We start from the raw sequence: 21,841 nt of genomic DNA on the forward strand, positions 1-21,841 counted from the left end.
CTATTTCTAGGTCCTTGAGGAAGCGCCACACTGTCTTCCACAATGGTTGAACTAATTTACACACCCACCAACAGTGTAAAAGTGTTCCTATTTCTCTACATCCTCTCCAGCATCTGTTGTCTCCAGATTTTTTAATGACCACCATTCTAACTGGCATGAGATGGTATCTCAATGTAGTTTTGATTTGCCTTTCTCTAATGACCAGTGATGATGAGCATTTTTTCATATGTTTGTTGGCCTCATGTATGTCTTCTTTTGAAAAGTGTCTGTTCATATCCTTTGCCCACTTTTGAATGTGTTTGTTTGTTTGTTTCTTGTAACTCTGTTTTAGTTCTTTGTAGATTTTGGATATAAGTCCTTTGTCAGATGGGTAGATTGCAAAAATTTTTTCTCATTCTGTTGGTTGCTGGTTCACTCTAATGATTGTTTCTTTTGCTGTGCAGAAGCTCTGGAGTTTAAATAGATCCCATTTGTCTATTTTGACTTTTGTTGCCAATGCTTTTGGTGTTTTAGTCATGAAGTTCTTGCCTATGCCTATGTCCTGAATGGTTTTGCCTAGGTTTTCTCCTAAGGTTTTTATGGTGTTAGGTCTTGTGTTTAAGTCTTTAATCCATCTGGAGTTAATTTTAGTGTAAGGTGTCAGGAAGGGGTCCAGTTTCTGCTTTGTGCACATGGCTAGCCAGTTTTCCCAACACCATTTATTAAACAGGGAATCCTTTCCCCATTGCTTGTTTTTGTCAGCTTTGTCAAAGATCAGATGGTTGTAGATGTGTGGTGTTGCCTCCGAGGCCACTGTTCTGTTCCATTGGTCTATATCTCTGTTTTGGTACCAGTACCATACTGTTTTGATTACTGTAGCCTTGTAGTATAGTTTAAAGTCAGGTAGTGTGATGCCTCCAGCTTTGTTCTTTTTGCTTAGCATTGACTTGGCTATGTGGGCTCTCTTTTGGTTCCTTATGAAGTTTAAGGTGGTTTTTTCCAGTTTTGTGAAGAAGGTCATTGATAGCTTGTTGGGGATAGCATTGAATCTATAAATTACTTTGGGCAGTATGGCCATTTTCATGATATTGATTCTTCCTAACCATGACCATGCAATGTTTTTCCATCTGTTGGTGTCCTCTCTTATTTCCTTGAGCAGTGGTTTGTAGTTCTCCTCGAAGAGATCCTTTACATCCTTTGTTGGTTGTATTCCTAGATATTTTATTCTCTTTGTAGCAATTGTGAATGGCAGTTCGTTCTTGATTTGGCTCTCTTTTAGTCTGTTATTGGTGTATAGGAATGCTTGTGATTTTTGCACATTGATTTTGTATCCTGAGACTTTGCTGAAGTTGCTTATCAGTTTCAAGAGATTTTGGGCTGAGATGATAGGGTCTTCTAAATATACAATCATGTTGTCTGCAAATAGAGACAATTTGACTTCCTCCTTTCCTAATTGAATACTCTTTATTTCTTTTTCTTGCCTGATTGCTCTGGCCAGAACTTCCAATACTATTTTGAAGAGTGGTGAGAAAGGGCATTCTTGTCTACTGCCAGATTTCAAAGGGAATGCTTCCAGTTTTTGCCCATTCAGTATAATATTCGCTGTGGATTTGTCATAAGTAGCTTTTATTATTTTGAGATACGTTCCATTGATACCTAGTTTATTGAGAGTTTTTAGCATAAAAGGCTGTTGAATTTTGTTGAAGGCCTTCTCTGCATCTATTGAGATAATCATGTGGTTTTTGTCTTTGGTTCTGTTTATGTGATGAAATACATTTACAGACTTGTGTATGTTGAATCAGCCTTGCATCCCTGGAATGAAGCCTACTTTATCATGATGGATAAGCTTTTTGATGTGCTGTTGCAATCGGTTTGCCAGTATTTTATTGAAGATTTTTGCATCTATGTTCATCATGGATATTGGTCTGAAGTTTTCTTTTCTTGTTGAGTCTCTGCCGGGTTTTAGTATCAGGATGATATTGGTCTCATAAAATGATCTGGGGAGGATTCCCTCTTTTGGGATTGTTTGGAATATTTTCAGAAGGGATGGTACCAGCTCCTCTTTTTGTGTCTGATACAATTTAGCTGTGAACCCATCTGGACCTGGGCTTTTTTTGGTTGGTAAGCTATTAATTGCTGCCTCACCTTCAGCCCTTTTTACTGGTCTATTCAAGGTTTTGACTTCTTCCTGGTTTAGGCTTGGGAGGGTGTGAGTGTCCAGGAATTTATCTATTTCTTCCAGGTTTACTGGTGTATGTGCATAGACTTGTTTGTAGTAATCTCTGATGGTGGTTTGTATTTCTGTGGAATCTGTGGTGATATCCCCTTTACCATTTTTTATTGCATCTATTTGATTATTCTCTCTTTTCTTTTTTATTAATCTAGCTAGTGGTCTGTCTATTTTGTTGATCTTTTCAAAAAACCAGCTCCTGGATTTATTGATTTTTTTGAAGGGTTTTTTGTGTCTCTATCTCCTTCAGTTCTGCTCTGATCTTAGTTATTTCTTGTCTTCTGCTAGCCTTTGAGTTTTTTTGATCTTGCTCCTCTAGCTCTTTAAATTTTGATGATAGGATGTTGATTTTAGATCTTTCCTTGCTTCTCATGTGGGCATTTATTGCTATAAATTTTCCTCTAGATACTGCTTTCAGTGTGTCCCAGAGATTCTGGCACTTTGTGTCTTTGTTCTCATTGTTTTCAAAGAACATCTTTATTTCTGCCTTCATTTCATTGTTTATCCAGTCAACATTCAAGAGCCAGTTGTTCAATTTCCATGAAGTTGTGTGACTCTTAGTTAGTTTCTGAATTCTGAGTGCCAATTTGATTGCACTGTGGTCTGAGAGACTGTTATGATTTCCATTCTTTTGCATTTGCTGAGCAGTGATTTCCAATTATGTGGTAAATTTTAGAGTAGGTGTGATGTGGTGCTGAGAAGAATGTATATTCTGTGGATTTGGGGTGGAAAGTTCTGCAAATGTCTATTAGGTTTGCTTGGTCTGGGTCTGAGTTCACGTCCTGGGTATTCTTGTTAATTTTCTGTCTCGTTGATCTGTTTAATATTGACAGTGGAGGGTTAAAGTCTCCCACTATTATTGTGTGGGAGTCTAAGTCTCTCTATAGGTCATTAAGAACTTGCTTTATGTACCTGGGTGCTCCTGTATTGGGTGCATGTACATTTAGGATTGTTAACTCTTCTTGATGCATTGTTCCTTTTACCATTATGTAATGCCTTTCTTTGTCTCTTTTGATCTTTGTTGGTTTAAAGTCTATTTTATCAAAGACTAGGATTGCAATTCCTGCCTTTTTTTTTTTTCTCTCCATTTGTTTGAGTAATCTTCCTCCATCCCTTTATTTTGAGCTTATGTGTGTCCTTGCACATGAGATGGGTTTCCTGAATACAGCACACCAATGGGTCTTGACTTTTTATCCCATTTGTCAGTCCATGTCTTTTGATTGGGGCATTTAGCCCATTTACATTTAAGGTTAATATTGTTATGTGTGAATTTGATCCTGCCATTTTGATGCTAGCTGGATGTTTTGCCTGTTAGTTGATGCATTTTTTTCATTGTGTCGATGGTCTTTACCATTTGGTACGTTTTTGGAGTGGCCAGTACTGGCTGTCCCTATCTATGTTTAGTGCTTCTTTCAGGAGCTCTTGTAAAGCAGACCTGGTGGTGATGAAATCTGTGAACAATTGCTTGTTCATAAAGGATTTTATTTCTCCTTAGCTTATGAAGCTTAGTTTGGCTGAATATGAAATTCTAGGTTGAAAGTTCTTTTCTTTAAGGATGCTGAATATTGGCCCCCACTCTCTTCCAGCTTGTAGGGTTTCTGCTGAGAGATCTGCTGTGAGTCTGATGGGCTTCCCTTTGTGGGTGACCTGACCTTTCTCTCTTACTGCCCTTAGCATTTTTTCCTTCATTTCAACCCTGGCAAATCTGATGATTATGTGCCTTGGGGTTGCTCTTCTTGAGGAATATCTTTGTTGTGTTCTCTGTATTTCCTGGACTTGAATGTTGGCCTGCCTTGCTAGGTTGGGGAAGTTCTCCTGGATAATATCCTGAAGAGTGTTTTCCAGCTTGGATTCATTCTCTCTGTCACATTCAGGTACACCTATCAAACGTAGATTAGGTCTTTTCACATAATCCCATATTTCTTGGAGGCTTTGTTCATTTATTTTTACTCTTTTTTCTCTGATCTTGGCTTCTTGTTTTATTTCATTGAGTTGATCTTCAATCTCTGATATCCTTTCTTCTGCTTGGTCAATTTGGCTATTGAAACTTGTGTCTGCCTCAGCAAGTTCTCGTGTTGTGTTTTTCAGCTCCATCAATTCATTTGTATTCCTCTCTAAGCTGTTTATTCTTGTTAGCATTTCGTCAAACCTTTTTTCAATGTTCTTAGTTTCTTTGCATTGGGTTAGAACACGATCTCTTAGCTCAGAGAAGTTTGTTATTACCCACCTTCTGAAGGCTGTTTCCATCAATTCATCAGATTCATTCTCCATCCAGCCTTGCTGGTGAGGAGTTGTGATTCCTTGGAAGAAGAGAAGCATTCTGGTTTTGGGTATTTTCATCCTTTTTGCACTGGTTTCTTCCCATCTTTGTGGATTTATCTATGGTTGGTCTTTATGGTTGGTGACTTTCAGATGAGGTCTCTGAGTGGATGTCCTTTTGTTGCCGATGAAGTTATTGCTTTCTGTTTCTTAGTTTTCCTTCTAACACTCAGGCCCCCTGCTGTAGGACTGCTGTAGGTCCACTCCAGACCCTGCTTGCCTGGGAATCACCTGCAGTGGCTGCAGAAGAGTAAGGTTTGCTGCCAATTTCTTCTTCTATTATCTTTGTCCCAGAAGGATACCCACTAGGGTATCCTTTATCCCAGAAGGATACCTAAGCTCTCTTTTATGAGATGTCTCTTTGGTTATACAGGGGTCAAGGAGCTGCTTGAGGAGACAGTCTGTCCCTTACAGGAGTTCAAGTGCTGAGCTGTGAGCTCTGTTGTTCTGTTCAGAGCTGCTGAGCAGGTACTTTTAAGTCTGTTGCAGCTGAACTCATAACTGCCTTTTTTTCCCAGGTGCTCTGTCCCTGGAAGGTGGGGCTTTATTTAAAAGTTCCTGTCATTCTGCTGCCTTTTTTCAGAGATGCCCTGCCCAGCAAGGAGGTAGCCTAGTCACAGTCTGCCAGCAGATGCGTTGCTGAGCTGCTGTGGGCTCTCCCTAACTGCTGTGTGAACTTCCTTGCTGTTTTGTTTATAGGGGTATAGTTAGAACTGCCTCAGTAATGGCGGACTGCCTTGGCAATCGCGGACTGCCTCGGTAATGGCAGACTGCCTCAGTAATTGTGGACTGCCTCAGTGGTGGCGGACTGCCTCAGTAGTGGTGGACTGCCTCGGTAATGGTGGACACCCTTCCTCCCACAGAGCTGGACCATCCCAGGTCCAGCTGTGCTTGCTGTGAAATTCTCAATCCAGAGTTTCAGATTATTGGTCTTTGTGGGGTAGGACCAGCTGAGCCAGATCACCTGGCTCCCTGTTTCAGTCCCCTTTTTTCAGTTGAATGGGTGACTCTGTCTCCCAGGCCTTCCAGTCATGAGTTGAAATGGCACCCAGATCTGTGTGAGTTTTTGTGCAGAGACCTGCTGCACCAGCTGAAACAGCTGTGCTGGAGACTCATGGTGCTTTTCCACCTGGGAATCTCCTGGTATCTGTGGGCAGTAAAAATTCATTTGGAAATGTGGTGATCACTCACCCTCTGCGTTTTCTCTGGAGACTGCAATCCAGAGCTGTTCCTATTCAGCCATCTTGGATTCTCAACTCAAAATAGACTCTTAATAAATATTTTGTAGTTAAACAAACATCTGAATTACTTAATTATGGAACTGGAGACCATTATTCTAAGTGAAGTAACTCAGGAATACAAAACCAAACATCATATGTTCCTACTCATAAGTGAGAGCTAAGCTATGAGGACTCAAAGGCATAGGAATGATACAATGGTCTTTGGGCACTTGGGGGGAAAGGGTGGGAGGGGGTGAGGAATAGAAGACCACACATTGGGTAGAGTGTACACTGTTTGGGTGATGGGTGCACCAAAATCTCAGAAATCACCATTAAATAACTTACGTAACCAAACACCACCTATTTCCCAAAAACCTATTGAAATTTAAAAAAAGGATATATAATAAAATAAATTTACTTCATTGAGATTGAGTGTATAAATGATATATAAAACATTTTAATTATATTGTTATCTGCACAAAACTCTAGATGCAAATAATATTTCATAATGTTCAAAAGTGTTCTTTGTTAGAACAATGATTTGATGCTACACCAAAAATAGCAGTATCTCTAGAAACTTTATAGATTTTTACTGCATAATGATGCTTCAGAGGCTCACATCCGTAATTCTTGCAATATTTTCTTGAAATATGTCAATTTCTTTATCTTTTATAAATAAATCATGCAAAATTTGAGTTGTGAAAGAATGACACATTTCGAGAGCACTAAGTATAAATGATTATATATACAGTGAGGCCTAACCTTCCCTTGTGCCCACCAGACAAATTGTTCAAATTCCTTTGATGCTGGAGTTAAGTAAGAAAGGCAGCGTAGGACCGAAATAAATGCACCTCTGAAATGCCAGTCACAGAAGTGCCTATCAGCTTTGAGCCCTGCCTTGATTGAACATTGGATATGCATGACAATGAGCTACGTGCCACTGTCATAGGATTTGTATCCATAATCAGAAAAATGTGAGGGCTAAATTTCAGGTGCACATTAAACCTACAGCAAGAAATAGATCATGATCTTTCAAAGCCATGAACAATCACTTAAAGTCCATTTCTTCTTCAGCCACCTGGAACATCAAATCAAGAAGCATCCTTGAAAGGCTCAGATTTTGAATTGCAAAGTGATACCCAAAACATCTAGCTATTATACATAGAGCTGGGCAAGAAGAAATAAAACAAGTGGTGGATTTTTAAAAGAGAATTTTGGCTTACATCTTTTATACATGAGGTGAAGGAAACTTAAGTTGAAAATTTTTTCCAGAAACCAAATATTTTGTGACTACAGTTCTTTTACCAGTGTAATAATGATGTCTCCTGCAGTTATCACTGGAAATACATAGAAGGGGAATGCTGGTCTCTAGAGCTCATGAAATTGCTAGGACTGATTGCAAGTCCATCTCCATGTAATAGTGTGCTGGCTTTCACAGGCACAGGGCCTGCTTCTGGTACTTATTAATAATTTTCCAATACTACATTCCCCTAGATAATTTCTATAAGAATACAAGAGGCAGGACATAATTCGAGGGCTCAGTAATTGGCTAGAGGCCTTGGAGTTTCATCAGTTTCTACTTCACATAGGAAAGAACAATATTGGCTATTATATTTTGAGTGAGTACCTGCAATGTACCAGTTTCTCTTGCATGTATTATCTCATTCAGCCCTCTCTGTAGCACCCTATTATTCCTTTAAGTGGATGACAAGAAATGAGACAAATCACCAATGGGCACAAACAAGTAAGTGGCAGAGCGTGGATGAAAACCATGTCAAACAGCCTCCAAGGCTCATGCTCTTTCCACTGTGCTATATGATTTTTGATCTTCCAATCAATTTTAAAGTCAGTGCTCACTAGGAGGGAAGGTTGGGCCACTGACTTCCAAAGAATGTTCCCTATTTTTTAATCCAAATTTAGCTTCTCTGATAGTTTCCCTTCAGGGGCTCACAGCAGTTCCTGCTGACATTTCCAGCCAAGATAATGGCATCTTTAGCCCTGCTGAGACTTCTTCCATTACTACTGATGGTCAGGAGCTAAAGTTGGTTCCCACTGGAGGCTATAACCTGGAGCTTTCTATAGGGGGAACTCTCTTTAGCAGTGATTGCTCTCAGAAGTGGTAGCTTTCACCTAAATTACCTTCCTGACACCCCTTGCCTTCTCTCCTATCAATGCAACCCATTGGCTTCAAACGCTTTTTCTGAGGCAAATCATCAGTATAGTCCAATATGGACTCTACAGTCTCAAGCAGCTTTGGCACCCAACAAGTGACTATGAATAAAGCCACGTAGATCTTTGGAGGAAATTACTGTAATTCCTATGCAAATTTCCACTCACTACCATAATTTTGGCTACCCCCCTCAGACCTATTTTAATTTGCTTGAAGCCAGGAACTACTCAGCTTTCTCTTAATTTCCTAGGTGGATTATTCCCAAGAAGACAGAAAAAGAAAACTACTTTCTCCCTTCTGGAAGTATCTGGATTCAGATCACATACAGAGAAGATGATGCAAAATCTGAGACTCTCCCTTCGTGGGGCACAGGAGCATCTAAACAAATCAAGATCCAGGTAGAATCCAAGAAATTCCTTAGTAATTTTAAATAGTTACATGAGGGAGCTGTGTTGGATGCAAATTCTCCAGCCTCCAATTAATCATCATCCACTACCCATCACTCCCCAGACAGCACTGCATGGAGCAGAAACAAACCTTCCCCACTGTACCCCACCAAACCAGTGACCTAACAGAAAATACTTCAACTATTAAAGGCCTCACTCTCATCTTAATCCATCTGCACCACTCATCTATTTTTAAACTATTATATATTAGAAACTATTTTTAATGTGTTTAGAGAATATATTACCAGTTCAATAATTAGCTTCTTGGAGATAGGTATCTGGTACTACATTTATTGAGTTATCTATATCTTTTAGCACAGTGACTTTCTAGGCAGTGAGCACTCTAAAAATATTTGTTGGTTAATTAAACCAGAGGCTGTGTGTTCTATAAAATAATATAATTTCTTATTGTGCTAGTTTTACAAACATAAGATGTGATATGGTGCAGACATATTAAAACCTGGGTGTATAGGAACACTGACACTTAAGATACTGAAGCATTTGCCTTATAGAGAAATGCATATAATCACCAATTCTTCAATCCCCTGAAGTGCTTATTTAATGCTCCACTGAAATTCGATATTCAAATCTTGAAATTTATTTAAAAAGTCAAACCACATTAGAGTCCCATCGCTCAATGCAGTTTTCTGATTAATTAGTTACAGCACACAAATGAAGCAAGTTTGCAGTTAATGAACTACAAATAAATCTATCTGTAAATAATAATTACCACTAATAACCAAATTAGTTAGACTTCAGGTTTGTTCTCTGTGCATTTACATTAATTTGTTTCTTTTACCCTAATCAGATAAGTTTCATCTAAAGATAATTGGAGAGATATGACTCTAGAATGACAGTATGAGGAGCTCAAAGCTGCTCCCATACAAAACAGCTTTAACTGGTGAAAATTATTTTTAAAAACTAGCACCTATTTAAAGTCTCTATAAATTTCCTAAGGGCATATAGCAAATGAAGACATATTTATTCGAGAAAATCTATACGGTCAACTAATATTAGACTAGTACACCAAAATACACAATGAGGAAAGGAAAGTTCCTTCAATAAATGGTGTAGGGTAGACTGGATATCCAGATGCAAAAATTTTTTAAAAATCAGACCCTTATCTTATACTATATATAAAAATTAAACTAAATCAAAGACTTAAATATAAGATCTTAAGCCATAAAACTCCTAGAAAAAAACAAACAAGGAGAAGCACCTTGACACTGCCATGGCAATAATTTTTTGGATAGCATACCAGAAGCACAGACAACAAAGCAAAAATGAACGAATGGGACTACATCAAACTAAAAAGCTTCTGCACAGCAAAGAAACAACCAAAAAAATGACAAGACAGTCTCCAGTATGGGGGAGAAATATTTGCAAAACATATTGTTGTGGGACTTTTCCTTAGTTCAGTTAAAGGTAGTGTATTATTAGTCAAGGTTCTCTAGAGGGGCAGAACTAATAGGATATATATACATCCTAACTCATAGGATATAAATATATATATGGGATGTTAATAAGTATTAACTCACATGATCACGAGGTGCCACAATAGGCCATCTTTAAGCTGAGGATCAAGAAGAGCCAGTCTGAGCCCCAAAACTGAAGGACTTGAAGTCTGACGTTCCAGGGCAGGAGAAAGATGTAGTCTGAGAGGCTAGGCCAGTCTAGTCTTATCACGTTTTTCTGCCTGCTTTATATTCTAGCTGTGCTGACAGCTGATTAGATGGTGCCCACCCAGATTAAGACTTTCCCAGCTCACTGACTCAAATGTTAATTTTTTTTTGGCAACATGCTCACAGACGCGTCCAGGATCAATACTTCCTATCCTTTAATCCAATCAAATTGATACTAAGTATTAACCATCACAATGGGGTTCTTGTTCATTCCACAGCCACAAAAATTTAGGCTCTGGAAGGGTTGAAGGGTGAGTAAAGAAGAGTTTAGTTGAGTGAAAAGGGGAACTAAGAGGGAAACAGAGATCCTCTGCAATGCCAGAGTCCCTGTTAGAGTGCTTCTTACCACAGCTTGAATCCCAGTTTCCACACAGGAAGAGGAGGGGCCAGGCTCCTCCCCACTGTGAATGAAGTGAACTTCTGTGGCTCCAACCCAGTGCACATTTCTCCCAGTGTGCAGGCTGGTTGGCATTTCTCTGGGGGCCCCCTTCCACCTTGCTGTCTCATTCTCCTCTCTTAAAAAGGACATCTAACTGCCCTTAGAATAAAATTAGGACCAAGACCAATCTTAACTGCTTCCTGCTGACAGGGGGTGCTGTTTTGGGAAAATGGCAGTCAGAGCTCCCTCAGAGGCCTATCAAAGTGTTCCTAGCAGAAAGGGCCATCTATCAGAGGCTCTTACTACGTGACAGTTTGGAATTTGATGGCCTAAAGTCAAGATCAGACAAATGGGGTTATTAGAAAACATGTATCAAAACAAAACAAGGGGAGGAGTAAGGACAGCTCAAAAATTCTTAGGCCTTTTATGAGTTTGCACAGGGAGAGGGAGGCCAAAAGACTGACTGGTAAAAAAAAAAATAATCTTCACTCTTTTGCTGACATATTGGACTTCTGGTTTCTGTTCTCCTGAGCCTGATCCTAAGCCAACCAGTTTAAGGTTTGGGAGATAAACTCTTTCCAGTTTAGAGGATGCATCTGAGGGGAGTGTCCTGTCATACAGAGACACAATTACCTCTCTGTGAAGAGAGAATCAAGGAGGAGAAAGGAAAAAAGGTTTTTTGTTTTTGTTTTTTTCAAAGGAGTCCCATTTGTTCAGAATGAATTTGAAAGGCATATAGACTGAAGTTGAATGGCTACCCATCTCGAGAGAGAGGAGCAGGCATCCCTAGTTCCCTTCTCTTCCTAGCAGGTACCCAGGATAAGTGAGGGAGAGAGGGAAGAGCATCTTCTTTTCCTCTTCTGTCCTTGTATCCCTAAGTCCTGGTGACCTCAGCTGGTGCCACCACGAGTACCAAAGCAGCTTGCACCCATGCAGCAGGGGGCTTTAGGGGTTGGAATCATCTGCTCTTACCAACATATGCCCTATCTCCCCTTCTGTCAGTAGCCTTGGAGCTCCCTAGACCTCATTTATGCCGTGGATACTAATGTGGGCTCTATCCATGAAACAGGAAGCTTGGGCTTGGCTTAATCGGCAGGAATTAGCCACATTCACTTGTGCTATGTCTTTTAACCTCCGTTGTCATGTGCCTTTGGATTCCTTAGATCCAGTTCTCTTTCCTAGGGCTTTGACCCAAAGCTTGGAATTGAGTTTGGAACAAAAATGTATCTTAGGGGCATTGAATGGATTCCTTATCATAAGTCAAATGCTAAGGTGAAGTTATGGAAATGAGACCCCCAGTAAGGGAGAGACAAGGATGTCTTGTTATACACCCAGATAAGTGGTGGCTATAGTTATGCTTGTAGGATTTGAGTGCATGGTGCTTGGCTTTGGTTAGCTTTCTTGGTCTTACTTTCCTAAAAAAGAAACCTCAGAGTGATGGGCATCCTATTTATTCCAATCGCTTAGCAGAATTTGTGGGATAATTGCTCAGAACTAGAATACTGATCCAGATTTTTACACTACCCATTCTTCTTGTTTTTTTCTGAACTGCAGCCAGAGATTGCTGGTTGGTTCACAGAACAAGCAGGATTTGTCTAAAATGTAGGCAAAAACTTAAAAACAACTAGTGAATTTAGAATTTAATGACAAATGTATGATGAGTTTTGGAACATAATTTCTTTCTCTCCAGTCTTCAGTTTTGTTAAAACAAATTATGATAGGGCTGAGTGGTTTGCAAAATAGACTAGTTTTATACTTGTCCTGATTATTTGCATAAAGTGCAGCAAGCATAATTATTTCTACATAAGCCTTTTAGATTGGCTTTGATGGAATTCTATTCTCCAAAGGATCTCAGACAAGATTTTTAAAGCCCAGCCCAGCCATGGGTTTATCCTCAAATACCTGTGAGTTGGGTGATCCTGTCATCTTAAGGTCCCAAGATCAAGTTGAAGTTCCTGGACCTGTTAGAAAGTGACATTCTTTACTGACCACAGGCTGGGAATCCTGTACAGGGAATTTGTAGATGCGGATATGAGGCCAGTCTCCCCATAGGGCTTTTACCAGCTCTGCAAATTGAGACTGACCCCTTAAAGAGAAGCATGTCCTTCCAATTAAAGACTTGGTAAAATAACCACTTTTTCCAATTGTGTCCTGTTGCAAAAGAAAAATGGATTCTTATTCCACTGATGCAAACAACAATATTGCCATAAGAATACTCACAGATAGTTTCCAAATTTTATGGGAACCAGGCAGAGAAAAACAAACATTCCAAGTCTTGCTCACAGGAGTGTACTACCTTATTCAATTATTAAAGGCCATACATAGTTCAAAATGCATTTCCTTGACTCTGAAAAACAAAAGAAGGATCAGCAATATTCCTTGAGAAGTGGGTGATTTTGCCTGCTGTCATCTCCAGAGTAGTGGTTCAGAGATTTTGCCAGATGAAGAGGCAAGTCAAAATAACATAAGATGTAGAAGCTTCTTCCCCCAATTGAATTTATCTAGAACAAAGTGTGAGTAAATTCAATCCTAAAGGTACTCTCAAGAACGATGGAGATTTTGGTGATAAGCAATTAAAGAGGAGGCTGGTAGCTCCATGAAAGCAACAAGCAAAACTATAAGCCCCGTGGATTACCAGAAAGAACCAGGTGAAGAGATAACTCTAAGATGACTCCTCCTGTGGTCAGAGAAAACCTCAAAGCCTGACCCTGTCAAGACACCCAAATTTAATTAGATCAGAGTGTGGAGCAATTTATGCACCACCACATTATTTTTAAGAAATGGAGTAATCAGCCAGCAATTAATGAAGCCTAACAGCTGGATGTGATGCTACAGAGACATACAGTTTAGAAGACGGATAAGAAATAGAGACAAAGAGAGACCTGCCAAAACCAGTCATCCCAGGATGACTATGCCCATGCCCAAGATGGAACCCTCTCAAGAATATCAGAGGTTTCATGCTGCACGGGAAATGGACTTATTCAAATATTCTAACCAAGTTACTAAAAAAATAAGCAAGTAACATGAAAAAGCACGGAAAAAGGAAAATAATTAGTACCTAAACTTGCTACAATACAGAAATGGCCTGACAAAAAATGGCAAAGGAAGTTATCAGGCCAAAAGCAAGTGACCACAGACAATAATTTAAATCTCAATAAAGAAGCAAAGCACTAACAGAGGTGATTATGTAGTTATAAAAGATAGCATAAATGTGTATTTCTTCTCCTTTCTCTTAACTTACTTTTAAAAAGTGGTATAAAGTAATATGTGTGTAATTATATTTAGGGACTTATAACATGTAGAAATATAATGTACTTGATCATAACAGCAAAAAGGAGGTCGGTGGACAAAGCTGTATTGTAGTAAGGAAAGGACACCATATGCTCACTGAAAACTACAGAAAAAGATGAAGAGAATAAGAAATGGCAAATTAGCTGGTGAATATAATCCCCCAAAATATATGCTTGCTTTCTTTTCTTCTTTCAGCTCATTTAAAAGACATAAAATTATATTTTTAGTAATAAGTAACCCCATTAAAAAGTAGGCAAAGGACATGAACAGACCCTTCTAAAAAGAAGCATTTATGCAGCCAAAAAACATATGAAAAAAGTTCAGCATCACTGATTGCTAGAGAAATGCAAATCAAAACCACAGTGAGACACCATCTCATGCCAGTCAGAATGGCAATTATTAAAAAGTCAAGAAGCAACAGATGCTGGTGAGGCTATGAACAGATAAGAATGCTTTTGCACTGTTGGTGGAAATGCAAATTAGTTCAACCATTTTGGAAGACAGTGTGACAATTCCTCAAAGACCTAGAACCGGGAATACCATTTGACCCAGCAATCCCATTACTTGGTATATACCCAAGGAAATATAAATTATTCATTTATAAAATACATGCATGTGTATGTTCACTGCATTATTCACAATAACAAAAACATGGAATCAACACAAATGCCCATCAATGATAGACTGGATAAAGAAAACGTAGTATAATTACACCGTGGAATACTATGCAGCCACAAAAAGGAAAACAATCATGTCCTTTGCAATGACATGGATGGAGCTTGAAGCCATTATCCTCAGCAAACTAACACAGGAACAGAAAACCAAACACCACATGTTCTTACTCATAAGTGGGAGCTGAACAATGAGATCACATGGACACAGGGAGAGTAACAACACACACTGGGGCATCTTGTGGGGGTGGCAGGGAAGGGAGAGCATCCAGAAAAATAGCTTCTGCATGCTGGCCTTAATACTTAGGTGATGGGCAGCAAACCACTGTGGCACACATTTAACTATGTAACGAACCTGCACATCCTGCACATGTACCTCGGAACTTAAAAGTTAAAAGGAAATGTTTTTGAGCCACCAGGGACACCATTAAGAAAGTGTATTGGTTCATTTTCATGCTGCAGATAAAGATATACCCAAGACTGGGCAATCTATGAAGGAAAGAGATTTAATGGACTTACAGGTCCACATGACTGGGAAGGTCTCACAATCATGGAGGAAGGTAAAAGGCACATCTCACATGATGGCAGACAAGAGAAGAGTGAGAGCCAAGTGAAAGGAGTTTTTTCTTATAAAACCATCAGATCTCATAAGACTTATTCGCTACCAAAAGAACAGTATGAGGAAAACTGCCCCATGATTCAATTATCTCCCACTGGGTCCCTCCCACAACACATGGGAATTATGAGAGCTATAATTCAAGATGAGATTTGGGTTGGGACAAAGCTGAACCATATCAGAAAGCTAAAAAATAATCCTCAAATAGTAGAAAATATTCACAAATCATATATCTGATAAGGGATAAAGAGCTCTTAACACAATAATTAAAAAATTAAAAATAGACAAAGGGTGAGGAGATAAGATGGCAGTTAGGAGACAGGGCTAATGTGCAGCTCCCACTGGATGGACAGAACAGTGTAGAAACTCACATCATGAACTGTTGCTCCAAGAACCACAGCAGGAATGTACCAGGAAAACTGAAAGAATTCACAGATCAGTTGAAAGAAGGCCACTGAAAATTCCACGGGACAGGCAAAAAACTGTGAGTTCCCAAAGTGTGAGAGATGGAACTGGGGAATCTGAAAATCTAGATCACAGGAGAAGACATTAACCTTACCTAAAGCTGACACAGATTTAGGGAACCTCATGAAATACAAAAGTAGAGGCGGAGGTGGGTGGATCATCTGAGGTCAGGAGTTTAAGACCAGCCTGGCTAACATGGTAAAACCCTGTCTCTACTAAAAATACAAACATTAGCCAGATGTGGTGGTGTGATGGCAGATGCCTGTGATCCCAGCTACTCGAGAGGCTGAGCCAGGGGAATAACTTGAACTTGGGAGGTGGGGGTAGGGGTAGCAGTGAGCCAAGCTTGCGCCACTGCACTCCAGCCTGGGCAACAGAGTGAAAAAAAGAAAGTAGGCTTCCAGTCTGCAGCTGAAACTCAGGAAAGCCATCACTGACTATATCTCACAGGGACTCACAGAGAAAGCAGCCAGTGAAAGTAGGAGGTGTCAAAAGGAAAAAGAAGCTTCCAACTGAAATTAGTAATACTTTTGACTGGGCACAAATTTTCTTGAGCAGAATCCAGAGGATGAATAGGAACTTCTGGAGATATGGGTGTGGGAACTGCTGCCAACAGAGTGGGCAGATGGGAGGGGTGAGGTCCAAAAACTGTGCTTGCCTTCTCAGTGGGGAAGCTCACAGCCTGGAGAAAGGTTTGAGTGGGGCACTGCAGGAGTGAAACAGGCCTCACCAACTGCATGGGAGCTGGGTGAGGCCTCTCACTACTGGCTATCCCCCACTTCCATGGTGAACTATATGACACACAGAGGCAGCCAAAATCCCCTCTTGAATATAACCACATTGGTTTGAGAACCATCCTCCATCCTCAACAGTGACCGTGTCAAACCCAAGGAGAGTCAGAGCACAGACCTGCCTAGCCTTGTGCCCACCTCATGGTAAGTCTCTACCTGCCCTGGTAGCTGAACACAAAAGATAGAAACTCTTTGGAGCTTTATTGCCCAGCCCATTGCCTGAGAAACCAAAAGACTTACCCTGGCCAACTTAGGGAAAGCTTAGCTCTCCCTATTACTACCTTAGTTGGTTCTTATCTCCTTTCTTGGTTTTGGTATTAGAGTGATACTGGCTTCATAGAGTGATACTGGCTTCGTAGAGTGATACTGGTTTCATAGAGTGATACTGGCTTCATAGAATGATTTAGGGAGGATTCTCTTCTATCCTGTGGAATAGTGTCAATAGGAATGTCTGATAGAATTCAGCTGTGAATTCATCTTGTCCTAGACTTTTTTTGTTGGCAATTTTCTTATTACCATTCAGTTTTGCTGCTTGTTATTCATCTGTTCAGCATTTCTATTTCTTCCTGGCTTAGTCTAGGAGGTTTGTATGTTTCCAAGAATTTATCCATCTTCTCTAGGTTTTTGAGTTTATAAGTATAAAGGTGTTCATAGTAGCCTTGAATAATCTTTTGTATTTCTGTGGTATCCGTTGTAGTATCTCCCATTTCATTTCTAATTGAGCTTATTAGGGTCTTCGCTCTTCTTTTCTTAGTTAATCTCACTAATGGTCTATCAATTTTATTTATCTTTTCAAATAATTGGCTTTTTGTTTCATTTATCTTTTGTTTTCTTTTTTGTTTCAATTTTATTTAGTTCTGCTCTGATCTTTGTTATTTCTTTTCCTCTACTGGGTTTGGGTTGGGTTTGTTCTTGTTTCTCTAGATCTTGAGGTGCAACCTTAGATCGTCTACATGTGCTCTTTCAGACTTTTTGATGTAGGCATTTAAGCCTATGAACTTAGCACCTCCTTAGCTGTATCCCAGAGGTTTTGATAGGTTGTATCACTATTGTTGTTCAGTTAAATTTTTTTAAAAATTTTCATCTTGATTTCATTTTTGACCCAATGACTATTCAGGAGTAGGTTATTTAATTTCCATGTATTTGTGGATTGGGTTAATTCAAAAATCTTTTCTTTGAGGTCTGAAGTTCTTTATTCTGCTTGCTTGATTCAATTGTCAAGACTTTTCAGTGTATTTTGCATTTCTATAAGCATGTCCTTTATTTCCAGAAGCTGCTATTGATTTTTATTTATGCTATCTATTTCACTGAAAATTTTTTCCTTTGCATCTTGCATCATTTTTAAAAATTCCATTAAGTTGGATTTCACCTTTCTCTGGTGCCTCCTTGATTAGCTTACTAATTGATCTTCTGGATTCTCTTTTTTTTTGGCAATGCAGAGATTCCTTCTTGGTTTGGATCCATTACTGGTGAGCTAGGGTGATCTTTTGGGGGGTGTTAAAGAACTTTGTTTTGTTGTATTAGCAGAATTGTTTTTCTGGTTCCTTCTCATTAAGGTAGACTATGTCAGAGGGAAGACCTGAGGCTCAAGGGCCACTGTTCAGGTTATTTTGACCCATCAGGTACTCCCTTGGTATAGTGCTCCTCCCCTTTCCCTAGGGATGGGGTTTTCTCAGAGCCAAACTGTAGTGATTATTATTCCTCTTCTGGATCTAGCCACCCAGCAGAGTTACCCAGCTCCAGGCCTAGGGGGTGTCTACACAGAGTCCTGTGATGTGAACCATCTTCTGGTCTCTTAGCCATGGATACCAGCACTTGCTCTGGTGGAGGTGGAAGGGGGATGGAATGGACTCCGTGAGGGTTCTTAGTTGTAGTTTTGTTTGTTGCACTAGTTTTGTGCTGTTTGGCTTCCTGCCCAGAGGTGGAGGATCAAGAGAGCATCAGCTGTAGTAGTATAGGGATGGTCAGGCAGTGGGCAGGGCCCTAGAGCTCTTTGTCTTTGGCTACCAGGGCAGGTAGGGAACGACCATCAGACGAGGGCAGGGTTAGGTGTGTCTGAGCTCAGACTCTCCTTGGGTGGGGCTTGCTGGGGCTTCTGTGGGGGATTGGGGAGTGGGGGTGTGGTTCTTAGGCCAATGAAGTTATGTTCTCAGGGGGATTATGGCTGTGTCATGTCACCAGTGAAGCGGAGGAAAGCCGACAGTTATAGGCCTCACCCAGCTGCTATGCAGCCCAAAATGCCAGTCTCACTCCCACCATGCCCCCTCCCCAACATCACCAGGTTTGTTTCCAGGCAGCAGATGAGCAAGGCTGAGAACTTGCCCCAGGCTGCCAACCTTCTGGCTGTGAAAGCAAGCAGGGCTTTCAGGTTTTGCGCCTCCTGCCTGCCATGGCTTGTATGCTGTGTCTGCACTCCAGATTCATCCCCTCCCTCAAGTTATGTCCAGGAAACTCTGCATTCAGTTGACATTTTTACAAAGTTCAGCTGGAAGTTTCCTTCTTTCTGTTTTTTTTCCCCCAGTTCCTCTGGAAGCCCTCCCCAAGGACCTCTGTGAGACAAAGTCAGAAATGGCTTACCTGGGGACTGTGAGAGCCCACAGGGCTCTTCCTGCTGCTGCTTCTACCCCTGTATTTCACCTGTCTCAGCTCCAGGGATGGTCAAATCCTTCTCCCATGATCTGGACCTTCAGCTTCCCCAGTGAGGGTGTATGTCTGGGAGCAGATGATTCCCCTTTCACACTTTGGGGACTCACAGTTTTTGGGCTGTCTCCCAGGCCTGCAGGAGCAATCCTCTCCCTTCAAAGGGTCTGTGGATTCTCTCAGCTTTCCTGGTACATACCTGCAGTAGTCATTTGAGCAAAAGTTCATGATGTGATTCTCCACATAGTGCTCTGTCTCTCCAAGTGGGAGTGCCAGCTTCCTCTAGTTAGGCTAGCAGTGAAGTTGTCATGTGGACACATTCAGGACCTCTGGTTAGCCAAGATGTTTCAGACAGTGAAATTAGCTTTTGTTTTCTCCTTCCTTGGATCAGGGTTATTCTGCCCAATATCCCTGACAAATAGAGATGCAAAAATTCTTAACAAAATACTAGCCAACCAAATCCAACAGCATATCAAAAAAATATGATCAAGTGGGTTTCATACCAGGGATGCCTTAATATATGCAAGTTAATAAACGTGATACACTACATAAACAGCTTTAAAACCAAAAATCACATGATCATCTCAATAGATGCAGAAAAAGCATTTGACAGAATCCAGCATCTCTTTATAATTAAAACCCTCAGCAAAATAAGCATAGAAGGGACATACCATAATGCAATAAAAGCCATCTATGACAAACACACAGTCAACATAATACTGAATGGGGAAAAGGTTGAAAGCATACACCCTGAGAACTGGCACCAAACAAGGATGCCCACTCTCACCACTAAAACCTAGGCATGCTGGGTGGCTGGGTGTTTAGCAAAATTTCCTGCTCCCTCCCTCATGTAAGTATGTAGGAAAGTAACTGTTCCTTTATATATGGCCATGTGACAAGTTCTTATTAATGGAGGTGTAGGTGGGGTTTTAAGTAAAAAGGATACTTTCTCCACCCTTGCCCCTCTACCATCTAAATGCTGAGAACTCAGGCCCCAGACATATGGAAGAAAGCTACTGACTGACCAGAAAATACTCTTACATGAACAAGAAGTATGCTTTTATTGTGTCAATCCACTGAAAGTTTTGGCTTTGATACAGCAGTTCCCATTGCCCCAGTTATTGTACTGGGAAATGGAAGGAAATATGGGGCAAAAAGTATGGGTTGATGGATCAAAAATTGGGGGACACAGAGCCATGTCATCTGAACCGGAAGAGAACCTGGAACAAAATAAATCAATCCTTTTACTCAGAGACTGAGGGGACCAGCGGACACAACATCCTTCAGACTGTGCCCTCCCTCACCCTACCTTCATTCAGTTGCTAAACCTGCCTCATTCTGCTAAATGTTCAAGCAATATCTACTTCTCTCCATTCTCACTGACGCCACCTGGGTGGTCATCTTCATCTGCTGGCTGAAGTACTCCAGTACTCTAACTAGTCCTGTGTTCTCTTAGCCACCCCCTTTTCCCTCACAGATCCATTCTCCATGCTGTGGCCAGAATCATCTTCATAACACACATATGGAATTCTGACCCATTCCTTAGGCCCTGACTTGAACCCTTCAATTAATTCTCGGTGTGATTACAATAAAGTTAAAACCCCTTTGCAGTACATATGTGGCCCTGCCCGATATGGCCTCCATTTCAGCTGTCATCTCTACAGTCCTTAATCTCTCCGTTTCAGCCACAGTGAACTTCTTGTGGCTCCCTGGGTGGGTCACACTTCTCTTGCCTCTTTATCCATCACATAAGACACTTCCACTTCCCAAAAGTCCTTCCCCTTCTCTCCTGTCCACATCCCTTCCTTCCAGCAGTTTGACTGCCACTCAGCCTAGCTATCACCTTTTCTGAGAAGGTTTCTCTGACATATTCAGACTGAATTAACTTCTTATTTTCTGTCTGTCCTTAGTACCACGTTCATGCCCCTATCAAAGCCCTTTCATACTCTACTTAATTGTTTTTCTCTCAGTATCTTCTGTTAGACTGATGCTTGCCAGAAACACCTTAATCACCATTAAATCTGAGCACTTCATGGGTATTTGACACAGAGAAGGTGTTCAGTACTTCGTTTGTTTTTTAGCTGGGTGGATGGGTGGGACAAATAATTTGTCACAAGCCTAAGAAAAAGTCATACATAGGCAATTAGCAATGTTGGTTAACTGTTAGTGAAAATATAATCACATTTTTCATACATTTATTTAATCTGATCCACAAATGTCTTTTAACATATGATTTTTCAAAGTTGTTGTGTTTGACTCTTTTAAAGAATGTGACTGATCACTTAATTATTTATTTGTTTGTTTGTTTGTTAATATGTGAATAGACAAGCTAGTACATCTTTCTTACTCTCTGTGAGCCAGGTCTGGAAGAAACCTGGTTGTTGGGTCAGGAGGAATGAAGCAAGCACTGAGTGAAGACCTTGGCTCTGGAGTCAGAGCTTTCAAAGTCCTGCCATGTGATTTACCAGCCATATGACCTCAGGTGATGAATTAATGTTTCTGGAGTCCTTAGCAGAGCGCCTGGTACATATTAAGAATGTAACAGTGGGTAGCAATAATGATCAATGTTATATTCTCCACAAAAATTATCTTTATCATTGTCCTTCCTTAATATTGTTGTTAGACTGTGACTAAGGCATCACCGGGGGTTTGTACACTGTGTGCAGGAAAAGTAACCAAGAAAGATCAGCCCTATGAGATCATCAGGAAAGACCTAATGCTCCTCATTGGACAGACAAGAAAACCCACACTCAGCAGGGTTAGGAGACCTGCTCCAAGTCACGTAGCTAGTAAGGGCAGAGGTGAGAGTCAAACCAGAGTTTCTGATTCCAAAGCCAGTTCTTTTTCCACTACACTGCATGGCCTCTGGGTATTAGCATTTCCAGGTCCCACATACTTCCAAATTTTTAAGGTCAAATAAGACTCTGGATACCAAATATTCA

General features: G+C 40.5%; 1 long non-coding RNA gene across 9 annotated transcripts in view; it reads left to right on the top strand.

Moving 5' to 3' along the window:
• LOC105718754 (uncharacterized) overlaps positions 1–21,841 on the top strand; it is a 197,541-nt gene that overhangs the window by 163,561 nt on the left and 12,139 nt on the right. For 7 of the 9 annotated variants that reach the window (XR_010336993.1, XR_010336992.1, XR_010336990.1 and 4 more), the window contains 2 exons: positions 8,169–8,316; positions 21,261–21,381. This is a non-coding gene — a long non-coding RNA (uncharacterized LOC105718754). Of the gene's footprint in view, positions 1–8,168; positions 8,317–21,223; positions 21,382–21,841 lie in introns of all 9 variants that reach the window. The other 2 variants (XR_010336994.1, XR_010336995.1) reach the window with 2 other exon arrangements.

Source organism: Aotus nancymaae, unplaced genomic scaffold (assembly GCF_030222135.1).
Source record: "Aotus nancymaae isolate 86718 unplaced genomic scaffold, 86718_ANA_hifiasm-v0.15.2.pri h1tg000041l, whole genome shotgun sequence".
Lineage (NCBI taxonomy): Eukaryota > Metazoa > Chordata > Mammalia > Primates > Aotidae > Aotus > Aotus nancymaae.